We start from the raw sequence: 10,741 nt of genomic DNA, 5'->3' as shown, positions 1-10,741 counted from the left end.
TCAGAGACTGCTGGGAGTCATTGCTATACAAGTAAACACATGGGTTGTATTAGGGTAGCTAAGAATAGAAACAGGTGTGTATACTTGCATGTACACCAATGCTAGGAGTTTGGTAAATAAATTTGGTGAATTTGAGGTATTGCTCAAAACATCAAAGGCAGATATTGTTGGGATATCAGAGACGTGGTGTCACACAGATATAAGGAATGCGGAACTGGAATTTGGGGAATACAATGCGTATAGAAAGGATAGACAGGACAGGAGGGGAGGAGGGGTTATGCTATTAGTTAAGAAACACATAAAATCCAAGGAAGTGAAGCCAGTCGACATCGATGGACAGGGCAGTGTCGAGTCAGTTTGGTGTGACATAAGCATAGGGAAATCAAAATTGAGAGTAGGAGTGTGCTATAGGCCTAATGACTCTGATGAGTATAATAAGATATTGTACAGGGAAATAGAGTGGGCCAGTAAATCAGAGTCTTATAATGGGGGATTTTAATTTCCCAGATATTGACTGGAACTTGTGGTTTGGACACTCGCACACTACCAAGGCTTTTGTGTGGATTTATTGGATGATTGTTTTCTACATCAGCATGATCGTGAGGCAACAAGGGGGAGCAATACTCTTGATCTGATTATCAGTAGTGATTCTTCATGCATTAAGAATCTGCAGATAAATGAACCACTAGGTGGCAGTGATCACAGTGTGTTGAAGTGGGATTTACTCAAGGAGGTAACTACCATCAGAGGTAAAGGGAAGGGTTTTTGTTTTCGTAAAGGCGACTATGATGGTCTGAGACAGTATTTAAATTCTATACAGTGGGACCAACTGATGATGTTACCAACAGCAAACTCAAAATGGGAAGCATTCAAGGAACTAATCTTGGAAGCTACCAGGCTTTACATACCAACTAAGAAATATTGTTCAAGGTTTAGGCCTAAATGGTTGTCAGATGAACTAATGAGACATGTGGCAGAGAAGAAAAATGCATGGGATACATACAAATTAATGGGTGACATGGAAGCCTATGATAGATATAAGTTGATCTGTAACCAAGTCACAAAGGAGATTAGGCAGGCAAAGGCAGACTACGAAAAATCCTTGGCAAAGGATGCAAAGAAAAACAGAAAAGAGTTCTTTACCTATTTAAACTCAAGAAGGAAAGGGATGAATCAGATTGGTCCACTGGATATTGATGGATCAACAGTTGAGGATCCTGCTCAGATGGCTAACAATCTAAACGAGTATTTTGCATCTACATTCACACATGAGGAGTTATTCAGGGAGGAGAATGACGTAGGTAAAGTAAACATTGGCAGTGAGCTAGATGATTTTGTAATAACTGAGAGGAAAGTGGAGGAGAGATTGTTGAGGATAAACATAAAAAAGGCACCTGGGGTGGATGGGATCTATCCAGTTATATTAAAGGAGGCAGCAAAGGAAGTAAGCAAACCCCTAGCCATAATTATGAGAGCTTCTTTGGACTCAGGGGAGGTACCCATAGACTGGAGATGTGCAAATGTAACCCCAATTCACAAAGGAGGATCAAAGGCTGACACAAGTAATTATAGACCTGTTAGTTTAACTTCTGTTCCAGGAAAATTAATGGAGGCACTGGTTAAAGAAGCTGCAGGATCATCTAGACAAAAATTCAGTTATAGCTCAGACGCAGCATGGTTTTGTTAAGGGCAGGTCTTGCCTGACCAATTTGATTGGATACTATGATGTAGTCACAAAAGAACTGGATGCAGGGAATAACTTTGATATTATATATTTGGATCTTAGAAAGGCTTTTGATTCTGTTGCACATGGAAGACTGCTGCACAAATTGGAGCAGTGTGGCATTGGAGGCAAATTGCTGCTATGGATAAGGGGATGGTTGAGTGGCAGAAGACAGAGAGTGTTAATCAATGGACACTGCTCAACGTGGACTAATGTTATTAGTGGTGTTCCTCAGGGTTCAGTGTTGGGTCCGTTGTTGTTTTCGGTATTTATGAATGATATTGATGATGGTATATCAAGTTTAATGTCCAAGTTTCCAGATGATACAAAGTGTTAAGGACACTACTGACGCTATGCTGCTGCAACAGGATTTGGAAAGGTTGAACAGATGGGCTGAGAGGTGGCAAATGAAGTTTAACATTGACAAATGTAAAGTACTACATATGGGAAACAGCAACCCCAGAGCAACGTATCAACTCTGTGGTACTATACTGACAGTGGTAGAGAATGAAAAGGACCTGAGGGTAATTGTGCAGGCAGATATGAAGTTCTCTGAGCAGTGCTGTTTGTTTGTTTGTTTGTTTGGTTTTATTGGCGCATTAGCTACTAAGGCTATAATGCGCCAAACTAAAGTCATATATAAAAATTTCAATCTCTGAGCAGTGCAGACGAGCTGCAAGAGTAGCTCATGGTGTCTTGTCAATGATATACAGGAATTTTTCTAGCAGGGATAAGGAGGTGATTATTCCCTTGTATAAGGCAATGGTCAGGCCACACCTTGAGTACTGTATACAGGTCTGGAGGCCTCATTTCAAGAAGGATGTAGAGCTGCTGGAACGAGTACAGAGAAGGGCAACAAGATTAGTGAATGGAACAAAGGGTTGCTCTTACAAAGAAAGGCTTAAGTTTTGCAAATTACAGAGTCTGGAGACTAGGCACCGGCGAGGTGATCTGATAGAGGTGTATAAGGCTTTGAATGGTTTGAGCATGCTCAATGCCAATGGGATTCTTCCTCTTGCTCAGAATAATCATCTCAGAGGGCATAAATTCAAATTGAGGAAGGAAGGACAGATGTCGGATAGATGTGCGGAAATTTGCCTTTAGCTAGCGGGTGGTTAATTGCTGGAACAAACTTCCATCTGTTGTTGTGGAAGTTGATAGGTTAAATAAATTTAAGGAGGAACTGGACAGGCATTTGGAGGGAATTGTGTGTTTTTTTTTTTTTTTTTTTTTTTTGGCTGATGCTGCATAAGCTCATACACTTGCTTTCTTGTATCACATGCCACTGCTGCTACTACTACTACTACTACTTATTGAGTAATTCCAAATGATCCCATCCCTGTAGAGGCAGGAGAGACTGCCTCTACAGGGATGGGATACACTTAAATTGAAAAGGTGCAAGAATATTTGCTGTTTCTGTCGAATCAGTGTTAGGTGGGTCAGAAAACTGCTAGCTTAATAGTAGCCGCTGGCAGCGGTGAAAGTGATTCTTGCAGTGCTTCTACTGAAATGAGTAGCAGCCTGGAAACCAAGGTGCAGATTTCAGAAACTGCAGGGTGTCGTCATGGAAAAATGTAAATACATGGACTGTGTGTTAAGAGTTTGGTAAATAAATTTGATGAATTTGAGGTGTTGGTCAAAACATCAAAGGCAGATACTGTTGGAATATCAGAGACATGATGTCACACAGATATAAGTCATACAGAATTTGAATTTGGGGAGTACAATGTATACAGGAAGGATAGTCAGGATAGGAAGGGAGGAGGGGTTATGCTATTAGTTAAGAAACACATAAAAATCTAAAGAAGCACAGGAAGTTGACATGGGTGGACAGTGCAGTGGCGAGTCAGTTTGGTGGAACATAAGCATTGGGAAAGAAAAACTGAGAGTAGGAGTGTGTTATAGGCCTAATGGCTCTGATGAGTATAATGAGCAACTGTACAGAGAAATAGAGTGGGCCAGTAAATCAGAGAGTCTTATAATGGGGGATTTTAATTTCCCAGATATTGACTGGAATTTGTGTGTTGGTCACTCACACACTAACAAGGCTTTTGTGGATTTATTGGATGATTGTTTTCTACATCAGCATGTTCAGGAGGCAACTAGAGGGAGTAATACTCTTGATCTGGTTATCAGTAGTGATTCGTCATGCATTAAGAATCTGCGGATAAAGGAACCAATAGGTGGCAGTGATCACAGTGTGCTGAAGTGGGATTTACTCAAAGGGGTAACTATCATCGGGGGTAAAAGGAAGGGTTTTTGCTTTTATAAAGGTGAGTACAGTGGTCTCAGAGATTTTTTAAATTCTACACAGTCGGACCAACTGATGATGTTACCAACAGCAAATTCAAAATGGGAAGCATTTAAAGAATTAATCTTGGAAGCTACTACACTTTTCATACCAAATAAGTAGTACTATTCAAGGTTTAGGCTTAAATGGATGTCAGATGAACTTGTTGTTATTTTTGATTTTTAGGAGCATTAGCAACTAAGGCCATATTGCTCCGGGAATATGCGGTGGTCATTCCCTGACCTTTCTGCATCCTCCGTATTTGGTGGTGACGGGCTCGAACCCCGGTCTAATCAACAAGCGTGTGCTACGCACTGCTGCTCCTTCCCACCTGGCTACGGAGGAGCCCGTCAGATGAACTAATGAGACATGTGGCAGAGAAGAAAAATGCATCAGATACATATAAATTAACAGCTGACAATGAAGCCTATGATAGATATAAGCTGGTCTGTAATCAAGTCACAAAGGAGGATCAATGGGGAACACAAGTAATTACAGACCTGTTAGTTTAACTTCTCTTCCAGAGAAAATAATTGAGGCATTGGTTAAAGAAGCATTGCAGAATCATCTAAACAAGACTTCAGTAATAGTTCGGACACAGCATGGTTTGTTAAGGGAAGGTCCTGTCTGACCAATTGAATTGGATACTATGATGTGGTCACAAAGGAACTGGATGCAAAGAATAATTCTGATATCGTATATAGCCACTCCCTGACTTACGTAAGGTTTCATTCCGCAGAAACTACGTAAATTTGATATGTGCGTTTGATATGTAAATTTTATATGAATGTTGTTTTGATAGCTTGTAGAAGTTCAGAATATTGAAGAGGGCTGTTATATGGAAGGAATACAGAGGTTTGCAAGTTGATGGCTCATTTTCAGTCATGGTCTTTATTTTCTGGAAATCCGGAGAATAAGCTGTTGCTGCAGAAACTTGGGCAAAACCTTTGCCCAAGGCATTTGCAATGTCCTCAGGTGCAAACAGTTCTTGCCCATTCCACGAGAGAATAGGGGAAGGTATTGTTGGAAACTTTGCCAGAAATCTGCCTAATTTTCTTTCATATTAACCTTCAGTTATGTTTTTATTTACGGTAGATACAAACCACATCCAGGAAATCTTCATGGCCTGCCTTTGAATAAGACATGATTTTGCCCTTAGCTTCTTGAAGTTAAGATTAACTGTGGTTGGGGATTTACAAAATAAATTCCATGCTTTATTTTTTAACTTCTTTGCTTTCGTGCATTCATTATTCCGCCAACAGTTATAGTGCTGTCGGGATGGGGGATTCGACAGTGGAATTGAGGATTTAGCTGCAGATAATAGATGTGATGTGATGTGATATAATCTGTGGTTTTGTCTATTGGTTGTGTTCATATAATTTTCCGCATCCAGGCTGACAGCTGACTGAAATTTGACCCAGTTGGCTGGAAAGAATTTCTATTTCCTGCAGGGTTGGACTAATGGTGGTTGTATAGTGAGCAAATTACAAGCAATTGGAAAATGGTCACTGCCCATAGGATCATCTATAACAGACCATTCCATGATTGGAAACAGAATCAGGGAGCATATCGAGAGATCGATTGCAGAAGTTTGTCCAGTTGGTAATTGTATGAGTGGGGGCACCAGTATTTAGAATGGTAAGGTTTTGCTTATCCACAAAGGTTTCAATTAGTTGGTTAGTTGGACATATCTATCTAATTTAGAAGATCCCCATAAGGGATGGTGACCACTGAAATCTCCCAATAAACAGATAGGGGAAGGTAACTGTATTAGAAAGTCTTCAAGATCTTTGTAAAAAAAAAGTATGATTTGGTGGAAGATAAATTGAAACAAGCATTATGGCAATCTGAGTGATTAATTGAACAGCAACAGCTTAAATTTCTGTTTGAAGAACAATTTGCTTCACTGGGATCTGTGAGTTGATCAAAATGGCCACACCACCCAGGTGGCATGTGATGCATTTCTATCTTTTTGATATATAGAGTAGTTCTTTATGGAGGTGGAAAATTGGGAAGTTAAATAGGTTCTGCATATAGGTCCGGAGGCCTCATTTTAGAAAGGATGTAGAGCTGCTGGAACAAGTACAGAGAAAGGCAACAAGCTTAGATGGAACAAAGGGTTGCTCTTACAAAAAAAGTCTTAGGTTCTACAAATTATAGTATCTGGAGACTAGGCACCTGTGAGGTGATCTGATTGAAGTGTATAACCTTGAATGGTTTGGGCATGCTCAAGGTTAATGGGATTCTTCCTCTTCCCCAGATTAATCACCTGAGGGGACATAAATTCAAATTGAAGAAAGACAGTTGTAGAATAGATGTGCAGAAATTTGCCTTTAGCCAGCGGGTGGTTGATTGCTAGAAAAAACTTCCATCTGTTGTTTGTAGAAGTTGACAGCTTAAATAAATTCAAGGCAGAACTAGACAAACATTTGGAGCAAACGGATGGGTGAAATGAGAGGAGTTTTTTTTTTTTTTTTTTGGCTGATGCTGTATAAGCTTCCTTTCTTGCATCACATGCCTCTGCTAATGCTAACTTGAGTCATTTAACTATTTTGTGATCCAGCAATGCTATCCACTTCTTTCTGGATTATGAATAGTGATTTTGCTTACTGTTATCAATCATTGCAATCATATTATATTATAATACAGGGTGTCCAGGCTAGAGGTATCCAAAAATACACACATATATCTCAGCATCTATAAGGTGCATTGCCGACTGGGCTAGCCGGGTGGGTAAAGTATCTGCATGGCAACCTAAAGGTCATGGGTTCGAATCCGGCCTCGGGCTTGGATCAGAGTAGTGCAAAAAAAAAAACTTTGGGAGGTGCATTATGGCCACAGAAGCCGATGCGCCAACAACTAACAAAAATAAATAAATAAATAAGGTGTATTAAAATAATTTTTTTGTTATTATACAGAGCAACTCACCAAGTTTTTATGAAGGTTAGTAGAGTTCAATATGGGCACCTTTTGTAGCTCGACAAATGTCAAAATGATACTCGAGCTCTTGCCAAGTATTTTCCAGCATCTGAGGTGTTATTTTGAGCAACTGCTTCAACGATATGCTGTTTCAAATTGTCCAAATCCCAAACTTTTCTCTGGTACACAGTCTTTAATAAAGCCCCATGCTTTTTTTTTTTTCATATTCATATCTATGAAAAAAAAAAAAAAAATGGACCAATGAAGCCATTTTTGTGCAATCCTAACCAGACAATGACTTTTGGTGTGTTCCTTTCATTTTTGATCATTTGGTGAGGATTCTCCGTACTCAAATGTGGCAAAATGTGACGAAACAAATCTTGGAGAGATTTCCTATCAACTGTGTTATCATTTGAGAAAATATAATGAGTGGTTCTCACATTATAAGCCATTATTTTTGGATATCTCTAGCCCAGACACCCTGTATATATTAAATAGTATAATATTATAATCCTATAATGTTATATTAATAGGTGTTTAAAAATTTAAGTAATTATACCGGATATGGCTCCTTCCAGGCTGCAAATACTATTGATGGCCGTACAATTGCTATAGGCAAGTCATTAAACTCTTCTCTAATTAGATTTTCAGCCATGGCTTTACTAAAGGTATAAGTGTTTCTGTTTATTCCAATGATTTTTGAAGTCAATAAATGAAGCAATTCTTCATCAGATATTCTAATAAAGAGAGAAAAACCTGCATATCACTTTAAATATTTTTATTTAATACTTTCTTAATTACAAAATAACTAATAGTTCACTATCAGTAGTTACTGTTACTATAGACCTTGAAAGAGTTAAAAGAAAACTGACTAAAAACAAATCTTCTATTTAATATAAAATTAGAATTCAACTGCAGTTTTCTGCACTCCAGCATGATCTATGCTTGTAGTAGTAGTAGTAGTAGTAGTAGTGGCATGTGATGCAAGAAAGCAAATGTATGAGCTTATGCAGCATCAGCCAAAAAAAAAAAAAAAAAAAAAAAATCACACCATTCCCTCCAAATGCCTGTCCAGTTCCTCCTTAAATTTATTCAACCTATCAACTTCCACAACGACAGATGGAAGTTTGTTCCAGCAATTAACCACCCGCTGGCTAAAGGCAAATTTCCGCACATCTATTCTGCATCTGTCTTTTCTTAATTTGAATTTATGCCCCCTTAGGTTCGTAATCTGAACAAGTTGAAGGATCCCATCAGAATTCAGCGTGCTCAACCCATTCAAGGCCTTATATACCTCAATCAGATCACCGCGCAGGTGCCTAGTCTCCAGCCACTGCAATTTGCAGAACTTAAGCCTCTCTTGGTAAGAGGATCCCTTCATTCCCCCCACCAATCTTGTTGCCCTTCTCTGTACATGCTCAAGTAAATCTACATCCTTCCTAAAATGAGGCCTCCAGACCTGTACGCAGTACTCAAGGCGTGGCCTGACCATTGCCTTATACAGAGGGATAATCACCTCCTTTTCCCTGCTAGCAAAATTCCTATATATCATTGACAAAACCCCATGACCTGCCCTGGCAGCCTGTCTACATTGCTCAGAGAACTTCATATCTGACTGCACAATTACTCCCAGGTCTTTTTCATTTTCTACCACCTTAAGTGTAGTACCACACAGTTGGTACGTTTCTCTGGGGTTACTTCTACCCATATGCAGTACTTTGCATTTGTCAAGGTTAAACTTCAGTTGCCACTTCTTAGCCCATCTGCCCAAATTATCTAGATCCTGTTGCAGTAGCACACTGCCATTACTGTCATTAACAACCCTGCCAACCTTTGTATCATCTGCAAACTTCGACATTAAGCCTAATATACCTTCATCAATATCATTGATAAATATACAAAACAACAGTGGACCTAACACCGAACCCTGTGGGACTCCACTAATAACATTAGTCCAAGAAGAGCAGCACCCATTGATTACCACCCTCTGTCTTCTCGCACTTAACCATCCTTTTATCCATTGTAGCAACTTACCCTTAATACCATTCTGCTCCAATTTGTACAATAGTCTTCCATGCGCAACAGTGTCAAAAGCTTTCCTGAAATCCAAATATATGATATCAAAATTATTTTTTGCATCCAGTTCCTTTGTAACCACATCATAATATCCTATCAAATTTGTCAGACAAGACTTTCCCTTAACAAACCCATGCTGTGTCTGAATTATTGCTGCAGTCTTGTCTAGATGATCCTGCAATGCATCTTTAACCAGCGACTCCATTATTTTACCCGGAACAGAAGTTAAACTAACTGGTCTGTAATTACTCGTGTCACCCTTCGATCCCCCTTTGTGAATTGGGGATACATTTGCATATCTCCAGTCTGTGGGAACCTCCCCTGAGTCCAAGGATGCTCTCATAATTATGGCTAAGGGTTTGCTTAGTTGCTTTGCCGCCTCCTTTAATATAACTGGATAGATCCCATCCACCCCAGGTGCTTTTCTTACGTTTAACTTCAACAATTTCTCTTCCACTTTGCTCTCAGTTATTACAAGATCATTAAGCACCCTGCTACAATTTGATAACCTTGTGGCATTTTCAAACCTTAATAACTCCTCATGTGTGAATGTAGATGCAAAATACTCATTCAGTTTGTTTGCTATCTGAGCAGGATCATCAACAGTTGAACCATCGATGTCAAGTGGACCAATCAGATTCATCCCCTTCCTTTTAGAGTTTATATAAGTAAAGAAATCCTTGCTGTTTTTCTTAGCATCTTTTGCCAAGGATTTCTCGTAATCTGCCTTCGCCTGTCGAACCTCCTTTGTGACCTGATTACAGACCGGCTTATATCTGCCATAGGCTTCTGAGTCGCTTGATAATTTATATGCATCCCATGCATTTTTCTTCTCTGTTACGAGTCTCATTAGTTCATTTGACAACCATTTAGGCCTAAACCTTGAACAATATTTCTTAATAGGTATGAAACTTTTAGTAGCTTCCACGATTAATTCCTTGAATGCTTCCCACTTAGAATTTACTGTCGGTAACATCGACAGTAAATAGGAGAGACTGCTTCTACAGAGATGGGATACACTTAAACAGAAAGGGTGCAAGAATATTTGCTGATGCTATCAAAGCAGAGTGTTAGCTGGATCGTAAAATTACTAGCTCAGTGGGATACACAGAATAGATTAACGATAGCTGCAGGCAGTGATGAAAGTGATTCATGCACTGCTCCTATGGAATGAGCAGCAGCAGCAGCCTTAAAAGCAAGGTGCTGGGGATTTCAAGAACTGTTGGAAGTCATCATGGAAAAAGGTAATACCCTAACACAGCCCATACATGAGCTGTGTTAAGGTAGCTAAAATTAAGAACAGGTGCATGTATACTTGCATGTATACTTGCATGTACACCAATGCTAAGAGTTTAGTAAATAAATTTGACAAATTTGAAGTGCTGGTCAATACATCAAATGCAGACTTTGGGATTTCAGAGACGTGGTGTCAATCAGATGTAATAGATGTGGTATTTGAATATGGGGAGTACAATGTGTACATTTTCATTTATTTACACAAAATTTTATGTACATTCTCAAGATATATATACATTAATTTATGTACAAGATTTATATACAGTTTTATATGCATTATCATATATATATATATACACATATATATATATATATATCCATTCTATATAATAGCGATCATGGTACTGTATGTGTATGCATGTGTGTTTGTTCTTATATTAGGGTGGCTCCTAGGCATTAGCCCATCTTCACCTTTGTACTCTTGTGATTGTACAAAA

Source organism: Mastigoproctus giganteus, chromosome 12, assembly GCF_048544385.1.
Source record: "Mastigoproctus giganteus isolate SK-2022 chromosome 12, ASM4854438v1, whole genome shotgun sequence".
Taxonomy (NCBI): domain Eukaryota; kingdom Metazoa; phylum Arthropoda; class Arachnida; order Uropygi; family Thelyphonidae; genus Mastigoproctus; species Mastigoproctus giganteus.
The sequence above is the reverse complement of the archived record's forward strand: the minus strand, read 5'-3'. Positions refer to the sequence as shown.